This window comes from Hordeum vulgare, chromosome 7H (assembly GCF_904849725.1).
Source record: "Hordeum vulgare subsp. vulgare chromosome 7H, MorexV3_pseudomolecules_assembly, whole genome shotgun sequence".
Classification (NCBI taxonomy): domain Eukaryota; kingdom Viridiplantae; phylum Streptophyta; class Magnoliopsida; order Poales; family Poaceae; genus Hordeum; species Hordeum vulgare.
The window spans coordinates 180,504,995-180,523,450 of record NC_058524.1 but is presented as its reverse complement, the minus strand read 5'-3'; positions in this window follow the sequence as shown (position 1 = coordinate 180,523,450).

The window sequence follows — 18,456 nt, the reverse complement described above, 5'->3', positions numbered from 1 at the left end:
AAGGCTGCTTACACTGAAGCGGTATGTGCGAAACACGGCCAGACCGGAGGGATCCATTGCCGAAGCATATATTGTCGATGAGTGCTTGACATTTTGCTCGAGGTACTTTGACGATGTGGAAACGAGATTTAATCGACCGGGTAGAAACAGAGAGTGGGATGATTCCCAAGGTGGTGATCTCTCGGTTTTCAAGCATGGTGTGAGCTTTCTTGGAGCTTCAAATTACGTGCCTGCTGGTGATGACTATGACAAGATGGTTTGGTATGTCCTCAGAAGTTGCCCTGAGGTTGAACCCTATATCGAGTATGGCATCTCTCGTGCACTTAATTGTATCATTTTTCTCTGGTTGGAATGAACACATTATTTAGGCCTGATGCTTTAATTTATTATTTTGTTGGCATTACAGCTTGTGCAAGGAAGAGCTGAACCAACAAGGTATCATCAATGTTGATAAATGGCTTGCGAAGGGATTTTCTCAATGGTTTAAGACTCATGTGAGATATTTAGCATTTGATCAATTTACACGTAATTTTCCATGTGTGTTATTCACCATGTGTGGAAAATTACATGAGAAGAACAATGTTAGTGATGATCTCTTTGCTATGGCATGTGAACCGGATAAGTGAGTGAGATTGTATTCTGCGTGTATTGTTGATGGTGTCCGGTACCACACTGTTGACCGCGAGAAAGATCGAAAGTCATAGAATAGTGGAATTTTTACCGAGGGATAACATGAAGACGCTGACATCGACTTCTATGGTCAGCTCAAAAGCATCATAAAGCTGCAGTACAACACTATCAGAGGTCTCCGTCGTTCGGTCGTCTTATTCCGTTGTGACTGGTTTGATCTTAGTTGCAAGAAAACCTACACAGGATTCAATGATGATGGACACTTCATAAGCATTAACACTGGAAAGTGTTGGTACAAGAATGATCCTTTTATTCTAACAACACAAGCAACAATGGTATTCTATGTGCCAGGCACTCGTTTGCATGGAAATTGGCGAGTTGTGCAAAAGTTTCAGCATAGGCATTTGTGGAGTGTGACTGAAAATGAAATAGGAGATGGTCCCGGTGGTATCGGGCTATCATACCAAGATGATGACACCCCAGAAGTTCCAGTGCAAGCTCAAGAAGCCAATGTGCAAACCAGATTGCGAAGGGACAGGGAAGTCGTGTTTGTTGAGGCTGAAGTAGTAGAAAGAATGAAGAAAAGGAGGAAGGAGGTAGTGGATGGTCATGAAAGCGAGGATGATGAAGAGATTGGGACTGAGGATACAATCCTCCAATATTGTAGCGACGGCGAGAATGATATCGACGATGACGAGTAGCAGTTCCGCTCATGCATATTTTGCCACAATCAGTTCAATTTTTCTCTCTGTGTAATCAGTTAAGTTTTTCAATGTTTTAAGTACCGGAGAATCTGAGTGTTGTGCTACATAATTAGTCCAGCTTTTGCTTGTGCAATCAGTTCAAGGAAATGAAGAAATAGACTTTCCCCAACGACGCTTCCCGACGACGACGACGCCCGACGACGCCCGACGATGGCGACGACGCGCGGAGCGGCTACTGACGACGGCGACGGCCTGCGACTTTGCGGGGAGACGATGCGGGGCGTCTACTGACGACGGCGACGACGCGCGGAGCGGCTCTCGTCGATGACAACGACGCGCGGAGCGGCTCTCGTCGACGGCGACACCTTCTTCCTCAAGATCTTCCCCGGTCTTCTATTGGTTGGTCTCTCAGCCTTCAGCTTTCGATCATGGCATTACGGTTAGGGTTTGGGTTATGGCATTAGGGTTAAGGTTAGGGTCATGGTATTAGGGTTAGGGTCAGGCTCATGGCGTTAGGGTTAGGGTCTAGATCATGGCGTTAGGGTTAGGCTGGGGGATCATGGCGTTCTTGTGTCTGTGGAACTTGAGCTGCTACTGTGATGATTTCACAAAGGAAGAGGGCCATTTTCATTGTTTTCTGTCTGATGATAGTGTTGGTGTGGTCTAGTTTGTGAGTTAGAACCAGAGAGGACGATAATAGGATGTTTGGAATTACATACCTGACTTGCTTCTCTCTGTATCAACATTCTGTAATATTGATGCTTTTGATGTGTAGTTAGTTAGTTATGGATGTGGATAGAAGCTTAGCTGTGCTGGTTTGGGATTCCCTTTACTGGAAGTTTGCTGGGAATTTTCCTTAAATTCTCGGGTTCGACGTGGTGAAAAAATATGTAGTGTTATATCACTAGTTGTTTTTCTGCTTGATGATCTCTTCAACGCATGCTGATAATGTCCTGTTATGATGCTTGCAGGTTCAAGTCTGAGGTTCAAATCTGAGGTTCAAGTCTGAGAAGGTTCATGTTTTTCTGTTATATCACTAGTTGTTTTTCTGCTTGTAGGTTCAAGTCTGAGCCAGCAAATTGTCTTTATAGGTTTACTGTATAAATATCTCAAATAAATAAAATACCAAGATTGGAAATTTCTTTGTAGAATAACAGAACTGGAAGTAACCATGGTTGCAAATTAATTTGTTTCTAGTGAACTGGAAGTGCTGCAGAGTTGGGATTGCAATGTTATGTTTTCAGTTAATTAGTTTTTTGCTTGCTGTGTTGTGTGTTCAGCTTCAGCACATATATAGCCATTGCATGCTTCCAGTGGTGGATGGATATCTTCAGCACATAACTATTTCTAAGATAATTTCTTGCTTGATGTCTTGTGTGTTGAGTTACTTGTGTGGTGATATCTTTTGTCGATCGTCTTATCTTGTCTATTTTTCTACAGTCGCACAGTGTTGCACTGAGTTTTCATCTACAGAAACAAAAGATATCAAACATAAATAGATATGAAAGCAGGGTTAAGTATTTCATTCCAAATGCCAGCCATTTTATTCCCTGAATGCTTAATACTAATGCTTAAACAAATTGTTTGTGGACATTTTGCAGCTGGGTACTTAGTAATATTTCTTATTCCATTGCAGGTGCCAAGTTTTGGAGTCAAGCTGCTGTGACCGTGTGATATTGTGGTTATCTCGCTTCCCTAATTTCTGCTACTTGTGATTCTATAAAATTTATGGTGTGGAACACTTATGTAAAGTTGTGAACTTATATGGTAGTCTATGATGTATATGGTAGTGCTCATTGCCAGTGCTCATCACCTTGTAAATAATAAAATCCTGGGAGTAATTTGTTTGTTGTAGGTTTCGATTTGTGCATCTACTAATTCTTGTCGATCTGAACACAATTGTGGATCTGAAGCAAGTGGTCATGTGGCTGGTAGGCTGGTAGTTTTAGTTAATCTAAAGAAAGTGTATATGGTTGTTGGTTTGTTATTAACTATTAATGTAAATAGTCTATTGTTAGTAACTCATATTTTACTTTAATCTATATTTTGTACGGCATCACTAGCCTGTTATTGCATCAAGCTTGATTGGCCCTGTTGTATAAGCTTGTTATATAAGTGCTTCTTCCTAGATATTAATTGAATCTGTTGAGTTCTTGGCCCTGTTTTTGGTGGTTTTGTTCTTGAAATTGATTGATAAAATATTAGTTCATTGGAGGATCATTCAACTTTATACCCATTGTATCTCATTCGTGTTCATTTTGTTTTGCAAGCTATTAGGGCAACTTGGTACCATCAGCACAATCAGCACATATACAGCCCCTCGAGATCAGCCTACAGCCCCTCAAGATCAGCCATGACAAGGACGAAGCAGCCGTCGTCTGGTATACAACTTGCTACTTATTTTACTGCTTGTATTATCAGCCATGTTAAGCTACCAGGATGCATGGGACATTGGGTGCAATACTGTTTGTTTGTAAGTTTCACACAAAATATAGTATTATGCGCGTGGGTGTGTCTATGTACTAACTATAGAAATGTGCCTAGCTCATGCTTGTAATCTGGTAATTGAAATGTATTGTTTTAGTCCAAACAATTGGTTTATATTTTGCTTGTGCCATTAATGTACTAGGATTAAGTAAAACTAAGATCTTATATTATACCTTAGTTGTTTGAGTTGTCTTGCTTCCCTATGCATTTCAACCATTCATCTAATGGTTATGTTTTCTTATTCATGTAAAGAAGAACCCCTGACTGAGATCGAGAAGATTAGGGCTAGAACTATGATGAGGAACAACTGCTTGTTCCAATCGCTAGGTCTTAGTGCGATAGTATCAATGATTAGGAAGCCAAATGCACGTGAAGACGGTAGTGCAGCTACTTGTGATGAATCGACATCTGCCATAACACAAGATGGAAGCTCAGACTACAACCCTAAAGATGATGAAGTTATTGATGGAGAGGAAGTTGATGACAAATTAGTGAAGAAGAAAGATAAGGTGCAAACTCTATCTTGTTTGGGGTGGGAGTTGTATGTTGTGTGCTTTCTTTTTTCGTACATTGCAGAATTTTCTTGTGATCTAATTCTGCCGTCCTTGCCTTTTATACGACACCCTGCAGGTTTCTAGGAAGAAGAAGTGTGCTAACAGAAACAAGAGGAAAGTTTCAGAAACATCTACTCTAATCGCTCCAGGAAGGGTGTTAGCTCTATCTCCAGAAGGATCAAAGAGGCTTCTGACACCTGATGATGAACCAGATGCGGCTAGACTCACAGAAGGATCAAAGAGGCTTCGGACACCTGACGATGAACCAGTTGTGGCTAGACTCACTAGGCAGAAAGTAAGGGAGGATGTTGACAAGAGCCTGCTGCACAAGGGTCAAGGACCACTGCGAACTGATGATGAGTTGGCCTCCATGGAAGAAGGAAGCAGGATGTGCATGGACCTCAGCCCCGTTGCACCTTCTGTGGTTAGCAATCATGGCCATGAGTTGAACTTGACAGTCCTTTCTACAGAACCTGAGCTGCCAATGGGTGATGAAGGAATGTTCATCTAGTTTTCTTTTCTTACTAGTTCATTTTCTAAATGTAAGTAATGCATGTATGGGTGACTACTAGTCTTGACTAATGTTTGAATGTATCCTTTTCAGGCGCTGTTGATGTGGTCAAGAGTTCTAGGAATGGCAAAGGGCTAGAAAAGTTGACACATTTAATGGGAGCAAAGGTGAGAATTGAAATCGCTAAAGGGATGAGGCGTCCGGAGAAGCCCGTGCAGGCTGCAAAGCTAGCATCTGAGGGTGGCCTCATTGCGAAAGCTCATATGCCACTGCTTCCTCACTTCAAGGAGTATAAAAAGACCCAAGTCTTGTGCAGAATTATATAGGAAAAGTATTTGTAAGCTAACTATCTTGTTGCTGAATGTGGTCTTTATTCCCTGTTATTATACATCTCATATGATGGTTAATCTTGGTACTCATCTTGTTTGCTGCCTTTGTAGGCAAATTTTGAGATGGACACGGAATCAAGTGTCATTGAATATGCATGCACTGATATCTTGAAGAATTCGTTGAGGAACAGACGCCATCATGTCAAGAAGGAGTACTTTGACAATGTCGAAGCAAGCAAGGTTAGCATCAAGTCCCCTATTTCTGACATAACGGATACTGAATGGCAAAGGCTGGTCGAGCTGTGGTCAACTCCAAGACACAAGGTATGTAAATGCGTGACTGTTGCTTTACCTTGCCCATGCAAACTGTGTGATTTGCTTTATTGTATGGAAGTGATGATCTGATGTGCACATATGTAGGAAACATGTGCCAATAACAAGGTTAATCGAACAAAAGTCAAGTTTGCGCCGAAAACTGGTTCAAGATGCTATATTGCTCATGTGCATGCAACTGTAAGATCCAACAGTGTTGTTCCTTTAGTTGTTTTCCTTTAGACATAAGCATCAATTTGTTGCAAAAGCTAATGGTTGGGTTGTTGAAAAACATTTCAGCAAGAGCAAAGAAAGGGTGAAGTGTTATCTGCATTGGACATTTTCAAGGCGACACACAACAGCACCAAACATGGATTCTCAGAGGATGTTCAAGTTGCTATAGTAAGTAATCTTCCTTGGATTTGTTTCTGGCCTCATGTGCTATATCGTTGTATGCTCTAGGAGTAAAAAACATGCATTTGTTTCTGGATGAGCCACTATAAGTAGTATATGCATCAGCTCCTTTTGTGTCCAGCATTTTATTGTAACAACCAGTAAAATTCCTGTTTGACTTTGTATTATTATCCTGCTATGTGCTGATACATGCTTATACATGTAGTTTGCTGAGTCTAAAATAACAACCAGTAAAATAGTAGTTTATGTATAAGTAGTTTCTGTATTAATTTCTGTATAAGTAGTTTCTGTATGTAGTTTCTGTATAAGTAGTTTCTGTATTCTTCATTATTCTTCATTAATTTCTGTATAAGTAGTTTCTGTATAAGTAGTTTCCGTATTCTTCATTATTCTTCATTAATTTCTGTATAAGTAGTTTTTGTATGTAGTTTCATTATTTCATTAGTTTCTAGTTTTATGTAGTTTCTGGTTTCATGAGTTTCCGTATGTAATTTCTGGATAAGTATTTTCCTCTCCCTGGTTCTATTAACATGAAACCAGAAACTTATTCCTATCTTATTGGGAGATGGTATTGCCAAACTCTACTGGTTCTATTAACATGAAACAGAAATCTGGTTTCATTATGTCTGCTTTCCTCATTATTGGGCGCTTATTTTGCTTTCTTTCTCATGGATTTAAACTGTTTCTCAATGCATTCATTATCTTTCAGTCTGAGATGGATGAGAAGATGATTGCTCCTGTACAAGAAGGCGAAGTGCGAAAGTCTTCTGTTTCAGTTGTTGCGGAAGTTCTGACCAAGCATCACCCATCAAGCAAATTCTTGAAGAATGTTGGTCTGCAGCCAAACTCTACTGACAAGTCCAACAAGTCAAATGTTGTTGTCAATGCTCGTGTGCTGGATCTACAAGAGCAGCTCGAGATGTCGCGTCAAAGAAGTGAAGTTATGCGTGAAGAGATGGATGCTATGAAGAGGAAGGCAGCAGAAGCTGAAGCTGCACAAGCTGAATGTGACAAGTCCTATGAGCTGCTGCTCAAGAAGGCGGAACAAAATGATGCGAAGAATGCTCAGCTGATGGCGTTGGTTGGAGCCAAAACAGGAAACTAGTTGGTTTTAGAACTAGATTTTCATGCCAGTTCCTGTGCACTTGATAACTATGGTGTGGGCTGAAATTTATTTTGGTTGTGCTCAGATTTTGGTAGCAGTTCTTGTGCTACAGATTTAGGATCTGTATGGGCTCAGATTTAGGATCTGTATGTGCTATGCTATTTTTGGTGTGGGCTGAAATTTTTGGTTGTGCTATATACTTTGTGATGTGGGCTATATAATATCAGATTTCGGTTGTGCTTCATACTTTGTGATGTGGGCTGAGATGTTTTAGAATCTGTGTATGGGCTTCAAAGTTCCATGGCCTCAGATTTATGTGTATGAGCTTCGAATTTGTATGGGCTTAGATTTATTTGGACATAAAAGAAAAAAGTTGCTGAATTCAAAAATGAAAAAGGCCAAAACTGAAAATGGATCAAATGTATTTGGGCATGAAAAGGCCAAGGCCCAAAAGAAGCCCAAATTAGAATGATAAAAAAAATTCGAAAAAAAACTTAAGTGGCTGAAAATAGGCCAAGGCCCAAAAGAAGCCCAATAAGAAAAGCCCAAAAAAAATAAAACGAGCCCATGTGATCAATTGAAATGGGTTGGGCTGATTTAGCCATGACGTTTTGATTTCGTCGTAATTTTGCCACGTAGGACTGGGTTTGATTGTCAGTGATGATTTAGGATCATCGTAAAGGTTACGACAATCCAGGAATCGTCGTAAAGTTACGAGGATTTTGACCAAAACGTCGTTGATGTTCATTTCTGACGCTCCGTTTTCGATGCTTGGTTTTTCGTCGTGCGATCGTCGTAAATGAAAAACCGTGACGATGTAGCGACGAAAAAATAGCGTCGTGTACTAGCATATTCCTTGTAGTGTAATTCTGTTACTTGCTCTATTCTCGTCTATTGCTGCAAGACCCCTGAAGATGCTAGTCTTCGATAGGACTAGGCCTTCTCACTCTATTCTCGCATTGCTGCAGTCAGTCCACATAAACCCCTTTCTTCTATAATGATGCATACTTAGCATAGTTCTGATGTCAGTCTTGCGAGTACTTTGGATGAGTACTCCCCCTATTCCCCTTGATCCGTTGCTGCGACCAGATGATGGAGCCCAGGAGATGGCGTACCCTGCCGACGATGACTGTTACCCCGATGGTGCCTACTACTACGTGGAGGCCACTGACAGACAGGAGTGGTTCGGAGGTTCCCAGGCAGGAGGCCTCGCCTCGTTCGATCGTGGTATCTTTGTGCTAGTCTTCTTTAAGGCACCTCATGTTTCATGTTTGTACTCAGATATTTTTGCTTCCGCTGACTCGTGTGTTTATCGAGCTTCTGTATTCTAGACCTCGAGGCCCCTGGCTTGTAATATGAAGTTTGTATGTTTTATTTATCTCTAGAGTTGTGTTGTGATATGTTCTCGTGAGTCCTTGATCTTGATCGTATGCATTTGCGTGTATGATTGGTGTACGATCAAATCGAGGGCGTCAAAGACACCATGGACATACGCAATCTAACCTCAACATATTTGCTAGCCTCTTCGGTACCGTGCATTGCCCATTCTCACCTCGAGGATCGGTACAACTTTCGTCGGTGCATCCAAACCCCGTGATATGATATGCTCTGTTGCGCATAAGCCTCATTATATAGTCCTAAAAACAGCCACCATACCTACCTATCATGGCATTTCCATAGCCATTCTGAGATATATTACCATGCAACTTCCACCGTCACTTCATATGACTTGTACTTCCATTGTTATGTTGCTTTGCATGATCGTAAGTTAGCTAGCATGATATTTCCATGGCGTGTGCGTTTTTTTATATCTGCCACAGGCATTCATATAGAGTCATATAATGCTATCAGTTTTTCATATCGAGTTGTAAGTAAATAAAAGTGTGATGATCATCATTCTTAGAGCATTGTCGCACGGAGGAAATAAAAATGGGGGAGGCCAAATGTGCCCACCATAAAAAAAGGGGGAGGGAAAAAATAAAAGAGAAAAAAGGACACCATGACAAAAAAATTGTAAAATAAACAAATAAATGAGAGAAAAAGAGAGAAGGGACTTTGCTACTATCCTTTACCACACTTGTGCCTTCAACTGGCACCATGTTCTTCATGTAGAGAGTCTCTTGTTTTGTCACTTCCATATGCTAGTGGGAATTTTTCATTATAGAACATGGCTTGTATATTCTGATGATGGGAGTCCTTGAATGCCTAAGGTCTTCATGAGCAAGCAAGTTGGATGTACACCCACTTAGCTTCAGTCAAGCTTTCATACATTTATATCTCTAGTGCATCCATTCCATGACAATCCCTACTCCTCGCATTGATATCCATTGATGGGCATATCCATAGCCCATTGATACGTCGAGTTGATGCAGGACTTTCTTCTCCACTTTTACCCATTTGACACCTACCACCGCATTCTATTCCACCTATATGTTATGTCCATGGTTCATGCTCATGTATTGCGTGAAGAATAAAAACTTCAGGCATATTGAAAAGTACGATCCAATTGCCTCACTTGGGCACCGTGATGCTTGATGTTTGTATTAGTGTGGTAAAGATGGAGCCATGCATTTCTAGTTTAATAAGATGAATAGGGGTAAACATTCTTTCAGGATCGTATACTTCGAAAGGTTGATGATTTTGTTGCTTGTGCTTATAAGTATTAATATGTCAATATTTTTTAATTCATCGTTTCTCAATGAGCATACATGGAAAAGATTACATATTAGGTAGCATGTCACATAAAAAATTATGTTTTTATCATTTACCTACTCGAGGACGAGAAGGAATTAAGCTTGGAGATGCTTGATACATCTCTAACGTATATATAACTTTTGATTGTTCCATGCTATTATATTATCATTCTAGGATACTTTTTGAGTATTTATTGACCAATTTATATTATTTTTGAGCACTACCAGTGCCCAGTGCTAGAGCTGGAATTATGCCCTAGAGGCAATGATAAATAAGTTGTTATTATAATTCATGTATCAAGATAATCGTTTATTATCCATGCTATAATTGTATTGAATGAAGACTTAGATACATGTGCGGATACATCGACAAAACATTGTCCCTAGCAAGCCTCTAGTTGGCTAGCCAGTTGATCAAGGATAGTCAGGGTCTTCTGACTATGTACAAGGTGTTGTTGCTTGATAACTGGATCACATCATTGGGTGAATCATGTGATGGACTAGACCCAAACTAATGGACGTAGCATGTTGATCGTGTCATTTTCTTGCTACTGTTTTCTGCGTGTCAAGTATTTATTCCTATTACCATGAGATCATATAACTCACTGGCACCGGAGGAATGATTTGTGTGTATCAAACGTCACAACGTAACTGGGTGACTATAAAGATGCTCTACAGGTATCTCGGAAGGTCTCTTTGAGTTAGTATGGATCAAGACTGGGATTTGTCACTCTGTGTGACGGAGAGGCATCTTGGGGCCCAGTCGGTAATACAACATCACACACAAGCCTTGCAAGCAATGTGACTTAGTGTAAGTCATGGGATCTTGTATTACGGAACGAGTAAAGAGACTTGCCGGTAAACGAGATTGAAATAGGTATGCGGATACTGACGATCGAATCTCGGGCAAGTAACATACTGAAGGACAAAGGGAATGACATATGGGATTATATGAATCCTTGGCACTGAGGTTCAAATAATAAGATCTTCATAGAATATGTAGGATCCAATATGGGCATCCACGTCCCGCTATTGGATATTGACCGAGGAGTCCCTCGGGTCATGTCTGCATAGTTCTCGAACCCGCAGGGCCTACACACTTAAGGTTCGGCGTTTTTTATGCATATTTGAGTTATATGGTTGGTTACCGAATGTTGTTTGGAGGCCCGGATTAGATCACGGACGTCACGAGGGTTTCCGGAATGGTCCGGAGATGAAGACTAATGTATAGGATGACTTCATTTGATTACCGGAAAGTTTTTGGCATTACCTGGAATGTTCCCCCGAGTGACGAATGGGTTCCGGATGTTCACCGGGGGGCCAGCCCACCCGGAGGAAGCACATAGGACTTATGGGTGCCGCACCAGCCCTTAGTGGGCTGGTGGGAAAGCCCAAGAACGCCCCTGTGCAGGAGATAAGAAAAATCAAAGAGAAAAAAGGGGGAAGTGGGAAGGAAGGGAAGTTCTCCACCTTCCAATCCTAGTTGGACTAGGATTGGAGGAGAATTCCTCCTCCCCCCCTTCGGCCGATCCCTTGGGGCTCCCTTGAGCCTCAAGGCAAGGTCCCTCCCCGCCCTCCTATATATACTAAGGCATTAGGGCTGATTTGAGATAACTTTGCCAAGGCAGCCCGACCACATACCTCCACGGTTTTTCCTCTAGATCGCGTTTCTGTGGAGCTTGGGCGGAGCCCTGCTGAGATAAGATCACCACCAACCTCTGGAGCGCCGTCACGCTGCCGTAGAACTCATCTACCTCTCCGTATCTCTTGCTGTATCAAGAAGGCCGAGATCATCGTCGAGATGTACGTGTGCTGAAGACGGATGTGCCGTCCGTTCGGCACTAGATCGGAGCGGATCGTGGGACGGATCGCGGGACGGTTCCTGGGACGGTTCGTGGGGCGGATCGAGGGACATGAGGATGTTCCACTACATCAACCACGTTTCTTAACGCTTCCTGTTGTATGATCTACAAGGGTAGGTAGATCGGAAATCCCCTCTCGTAGATGGACATCACCATGATAGGTGTTCGTGCACGTAGGAAATTTTTTGTTTCCCATGCAACGTTCCCCAACAGCTAGTTCCTATTTTTTATGTTTTTCTTTTGCGGAAAATCCATATCAAACGGACTCCAAACGCGATAAAAATTTACGAAGATTGTTTTTGGAACATATGTGAACATTGGAATACGGAATCAATGCAACACGGTGCCCGAGGGAGGCACAAGCCAATAGGGTATGGCCTAGTGATGTGGCCACGCCCTGATGGCTTCTGCCTATCCCTTAAGTCGGTCGATGCTCTCCTTCTGCCAAAAGGAATATATTTTTGTGATAAAAGTCCTGTCAAAATTTTAGCCCGGTCCGAGTTACGGATCTTCGAATATTTAAGAAACGGTGAAGGGCGAGAAAACACGTCGCAAATGGAGGAGAGAAATAGAGAGAGAGATCCAATCCCGGAGGGGCTGCTGCCTGTGGTGCCATGGCGGCCATGGACAAGAGTAGAAACCCTCCTCCCACCTAGGGAGGAGGCCAAAGAAAAAAAAGAAGGAGGGGCGCTCTCTCCCTCTCTCTCTCGGTGGCCTCGGAGCATCGTCGGGGCAACCATCATGACAGTGATCTACACCAATAACTTCGCCGCCGTCACCACCAATTTTGTCCTCCTCTATGAAGCGGTGTAAAACCTCTCTTCCCCTCTGTAATATATACTTGAACATGGTGCTTAATGCTATATATTATTATCCAATGATGTGTGGCTATCCTATGTTGTTTGAGTAGATTGCTTTTGTCCTAAGTGTTAATTGTGATACGATGCTATTGCTATGAGTTGTATGTTGGATGGTGTTGTACTAACGTACCTTCCATGAGGCGCACGCATGAAGGAATCCCGCTGGAGGGTTTGCAATATGGTCATGATTCACTTACAGTGGGTGGCTAGAGTGATAGAAGCTTACACCCGAGTAAGGGACTTGTTTGCGTATGGGAGTAAAGAGCACTTGATGTTTAATGCTATGGTTGGGTTTATCTTAATGATTTCTAATAGTTGCTGATGCTTGCTAGAGGTGCAATCATAAGTACATATTATCCAAGTATGGAAAGTATGTTAGCGTATGCCTCTCCCTCATTGCATATGATAAGTATCTATCATGTTATATTCAATTACTATGGACAATCTTTCTCTTGCATTACACAAAAAGCTTTCTACGAAACAACTAACTAAATAAATATTTATCTAAAACCAACAACTAAATGTTATTTGTATGTTCTTTATTGAATTGTGAAACTATTTATTACGCCTACAAAGCACCTCTAGTTTCTTTCCCACAAAATAGTTTCATACTTTTTCTAGGTAAAGTAAGCGTTAGCGTGCATAGAGTTGTATCGGTGGTCGCTAGAACTTGAGAGAATAATAATTCTACCTTTAGCTCCTCGTTGGGTTCAACACTCTAACTTATCAAAAAAGCCTACAAATGATGCCCTTCACTTGTGGGTTATCAATGGCCTCATGGCGGAACAGAGAATTCCGGCGTTGGAAAAGTGTTTTGGGTGGATCTCTACGGTTTTTGGAATATATGTGAATTCGTAGGCCAGAGAGGGCATCGGGAGGCAACCGAGGGGAGCATGTGCCAACAGGGGCGACCTACCCCCTGGGCGCACCATGTTGGCTTGTGCCTCTATCGTAAGGCCTCTAGTCTCCTCCCGAAGCTTCTAGATATTCTTTTGATTCACAAAAAATCATATTAGCAATTGGACTTCGTTTGGTACTGTAAACCTGAAAAGCCAAAAAGATGCACAAAACAACAACTAGCACTGGGCACTGGGTTAATAGGTTAGTGCTCGAAAATAATATTTATTGCTATGTAAACTCCAAATAAGTATCCTAGAATGACAATATAATAGCATGGAACAATCAAATTAAAGATACGTTGGAGATGTATTAAGATGAACCATAAGCTCGGCAGGTCCGAAAACGACATGAAGCTTATGAAGAGGCAGATGGAGGAAGCTCAAGGTAAATTGTAAAATACAATTACTATTTATGTACCTGTATCTTGAAGGGGTCTTAAGTTTCTCAGTTTGTAATGCAATCGCATCTTCCTCCATGATGCTTGAAAAGCTGAAGTCCAAGCTTCAAACAACTCGGTAGGAGGCCGAGTAGCACATGGCTTCGGCACAACACGGCCCACAAAGAGCTGACTATGGGAACGAAGGTCTGTGAAAAGCTAGCGGCCTAGGTTCTAGAGATCGAGGAGGACCTGAAGCGGTTTAGGCTAAGCGTGACACCCTTTGGGAAGACAAGGACAAACTTGCCTTCGAGCTTGCCACGACAAGCTCAGCTTGAAAAGAGGCGAAGATCTAGGACCCGACAGCGAAATGCTCGACAAAGTGTGCCATCTCACCCTGGTAAGCCATACCTACCCTGCTACGTTTTTGGCGTGTCACACCGTATGTTTGTACCACTTTGCTAGGTTATGATGTATATAAATTTGGACCAGTTAAAACTTTTTGTATGTTTGTGATGTTTGAATTGATTGCTTTTTTGCTTCAATGATTATTTGTGTTTCAATTGCAAAAAAACCTCCTACTCTCAAGACTCATCTTCTTCCTCCAAATCTTTGCCCACGCACCATACCATGTGTAGAGGATCTAAAAGTATTTTTAGAAAATATTATTTTGTCCTAAAAGCATTTATTAAAATTAATCTTTCAAAAACCCGTGAAATGAGGTTTGTACTACAAGTCCACAAATTAGGTAATATGTTCTTCCCTAAATATTTTAGTTGGATCCTATTATCAAAAAGATTTCCCAAAACTAGAAAATAAGTATTTTCAAATTTATTTTCCTATTTCATTTAAATGCCTTTCTCTGAGGCCAGAAATGGTCTTTTACAAGGGAAAATTATTTTTATGCTTCCAAAATGTTTGAGAAAATTTAGGGAAACTCAACGGATATGTACTTTCCATATATAAGAGTTTCAACACATGGTCATGTTCAAAATATTGGACAAAACCCTACAATAACTTTTCAGCCTATTTCAAGTATTTGAAATATTTGTATAAGAAATATTCGCAAATAAGTCCAGGAAAATTCTAGCAAGCCACACATGATATATTTGATGACATTGCCAAGTATCACCTCAATCCTAATTGTTTTGATTCACCAAAATATTCCAAAACCCTATCTGTACATAACCAAATTTGAGAAAATCTACATTGCAAAGTTTCCTCAATTGATCCCAATCTTTGTGGGCATTATCTAATCACCAAATAATGCCACCACACCAAGTGGTTCACTAGGAGGAATAGTTTTGCATGACAAGATCTAAGTGAAACCATCTGTGTTGATTTTTTGGGTTTACCAAGTCTACATTCGCAACTTTCTTCAAATGGGTGCACACCTTGTGATCAACCTTGTTTTTACATATTACTTGACCCTATTAAATCTCAAGACAAGTGGGGAAGAGTATTTTTCCCAAAAAAACAACAAACACTTTCTGGTGATTTGGTAAAAAACATATTTTGAGCCCTTCTACAGTTCTCCTTGCTCTCAACTTTTTACCACAAAGCCTACCATGTCTCTTTTACCCAACGTAAGAATCCCATATCACCATATCAATCATGGAGGGGTAAAAACCCACTTTTACTCCTCTTGAAATCCCATCTCTCTCTTTCCTCTCTGCACTCTCCAATCATGGCCATTCCAGAGCATCCAAATCTCATTTCCAGTTGTTTACTCCCTCCTAGAGTGCATGAACACTAGCGGACCCGCCAAAGAGCGCCAAAATTGTCATCATGTCGGCCAAAGTTGCGGTCTGGAGCATGTTGTCGCTCTCTAGAGAGTTTACCTATCTCTCCTGGCCACCTCGATCCTCCCCCTCATGCCAGTCGATGCGCATCGGCATCCGGAACATGCCTTCCTGTCGCCCCCTCCTCTCTCTCCCTCCAATATCCCTCCACACAAGCGCCATTTCCGCCCCTCTCATCGAACTAGTGACCTCGTATGCATGAGCGCTAGAGCACTTCCTCCGCTCCTTCTCTCCCTCCCTCTGGTCGTGGACGACACGCACGAAAACCCCGAGCCAGCCTGGTCGTCTCACATGACCCCCAGCCTAGGTTGTGACCCCATCGGTGCACCAGCCCACGATGAACCGCACCCCACCTATAAGAGGCCACCCCTCTGGATTCTCTCTTTTCCTCCAAATCGTACGCTAGCACCACCCATTCAACCTCCCGAGCCCCATGTGCTCAGGATCAACGGAGCTCCGCCGCATCTGGTCCGCTGTCGTCTGCCCACAGTAGGCCTCCTCTGACCCTCCTCTTGCTTGATATGGAGCCGCCGCCTCCTACTCACCATTTCCCCTCCTTCTCCCGGACGATTTGCAACACTGGACGACCCTGATGATGACCTCTTGAAGCACCTCTTCCGCGAGACCTCATCACCGGCGAACCAGACAGCCCCTCCGACCATCTCCTCCATCACCTTAACGACGACATCCTCCCAGTTCCAGTCCCGTCGCCAGCTCATCCCGTCGTGCCCTCCTTCGCTGCCGATGAGCCCCGCCGTCCCCTGGAGAGAGGTGGACGACGACCCTCACAAGTTGGTCTACTCGTCAGCCTCTGCCCAGCCCCGCTTCTCTCTCCCTCTCTATTGTCTCTAGGCCCCAGCCATAAGGTTCGAATGCTGGTGCGCGTGCACCGGTTCACCTGGGCTGGCGTGGCTCTGAGCTGGCCCAGCTGTGGGCTAATTTGGCCGAGCCGCCTTTGGCTATTCCTTTCCTTTTTTCTTTTACGAGAATACTTCCAAAAATTCCACAAGTTAGAATATTTAACCAAATCTAATAATTCCAATTTCTAAATTCCTGTAAAAATACCACCTATTTAATGATGCCACTTGTGCATCACTTTGAAAATAATTTTTGTACTATTTTTATTTAAAATCATTTTAAAGAATTTTAAAACTCTATCAAAATGTTTTTCACCACTTTTTACACTCCAAAACCGAAAAAGAGAGAAGAGACTTTGCTACTATCCTTTACCACACTTGTGGCTCAAAGTGGCACCATGTTAATCATATAGAGAGTCTGATGTTATATCAATCATGTGCTAGTGGGAATAAAAAAAGTTATAAACTTGGCTTGTATATTCCGATGACGGGCTTCCTCAAATGCCCGAGGCCTTCATGAGCAAGCAAGTTGGATGCACACCACACCTAGCTTTAGTGGAGCTTTCATACACTTATAGCACTAGTGCATCATTTGCATGGAAAGCCCTACTCCTTATGTTATTATCTATCGATGGGCATCTCCATAGCCCGTTGGTATGCCTAGTTGATACGAGACTATCTTCTCCAATTTTCAGCCCCTTCGAAACCTACCACCTTATTCCATTCCACCTTTATGATATGTCCAATGGTTCATGCTCATGTATTGCATGAATAATAAAAAGTTTATGAATATTGAAAAGCTAATATCCAATTGCGTAACTTGGGCAGTATGGTGCTTGACATTTGTAGTTATGTGGTGAATATGGAGCCATGCCTGGCTAATATAATAAAGATGGATAGGGGTGAAACAATTTTTGAGGATCATACACTTTGAAAAATTAATTGTTTTGCTGCTTATACTTATAAATATTGTTGTGTTAATATCTGTTAGTTCATTGTTTCTCAATGAGCATACATGATATTATATCATGGATAGCATGTCATATCAAAAATTCTGTTTTTATCATTTACCTACTCGAGAACGAGCACAAATTAAGCTTGGGGATGCTTGATATGTATCCAACGTGTCTATAATTTTTTATTGTTCCATACTATTATGTTATCATTTTAGAACACTTTTTTGTACTTATCTACCAATTTTTTATCACTAACCTATTAACCCAGTGCCCAGTGCCAATTGCTGTTTTCTACGTGTTTTTCCACTTTTCAGGTTTCAGTACCAAACGAAGTCCAATTTTTCTACAAACATTTGTGTATTTTTTCTGGACCAAACAAAACCGTGGAGCATCAGAAGGAGGCATGAAGATGCACGAGGCCCCCACAAGCCAACAGGGCGTGTCCTGGGGCCGCCCTGATGGCTTGTGGCTACCTCGTGGCTATACCGACTCCGTTCTTTGGCCTATAAATTCTCATCTACCCTAAAAACATCAAGGGAGGTCCCAAAACACTTTTTTGCCACTTCAAGTCTCTGTTATGATGGGAGGCCATCTAGAGCTCCGTTCTGGCACTCTTCGGAGGGGATCGATGACAGAGGGCTTCTTAATCAACCTTGATGTCCTCATGATTATATGTGAGTAGTTCACCACAGACCTGCGGGTCCATATCCAGTACCTAGATGGCAATCTCTATCTCTCTTTGATCTTCAATACAATGATCATCGCATCTTTGCTTTGGTCCATGTGATGTAACTCTTTTGTACGGTGCGTTTGTTGGGATCTGATGAATTGTTGGTTTATGTTCCGATTATCATGATAAATATTTGAGTCTCCTGTGATATATAATATGATTCTTATGTGCATGATTATGCTAGCTTCATAACTCTCTCTCATCTATTGAAATAGTTTGGCCAACTAGATTGTTATTTCTTTGATGAGAAAGAGGACAAGTTGCGTCTTTGTGTTGCCGCTACTAAGGGTAAAACAATGGGGTTTATTCATATTGGTTGAATTTACTTTGTCTATATCATGCCATCTTACTCCAGGCATTACTTCATTCGACAC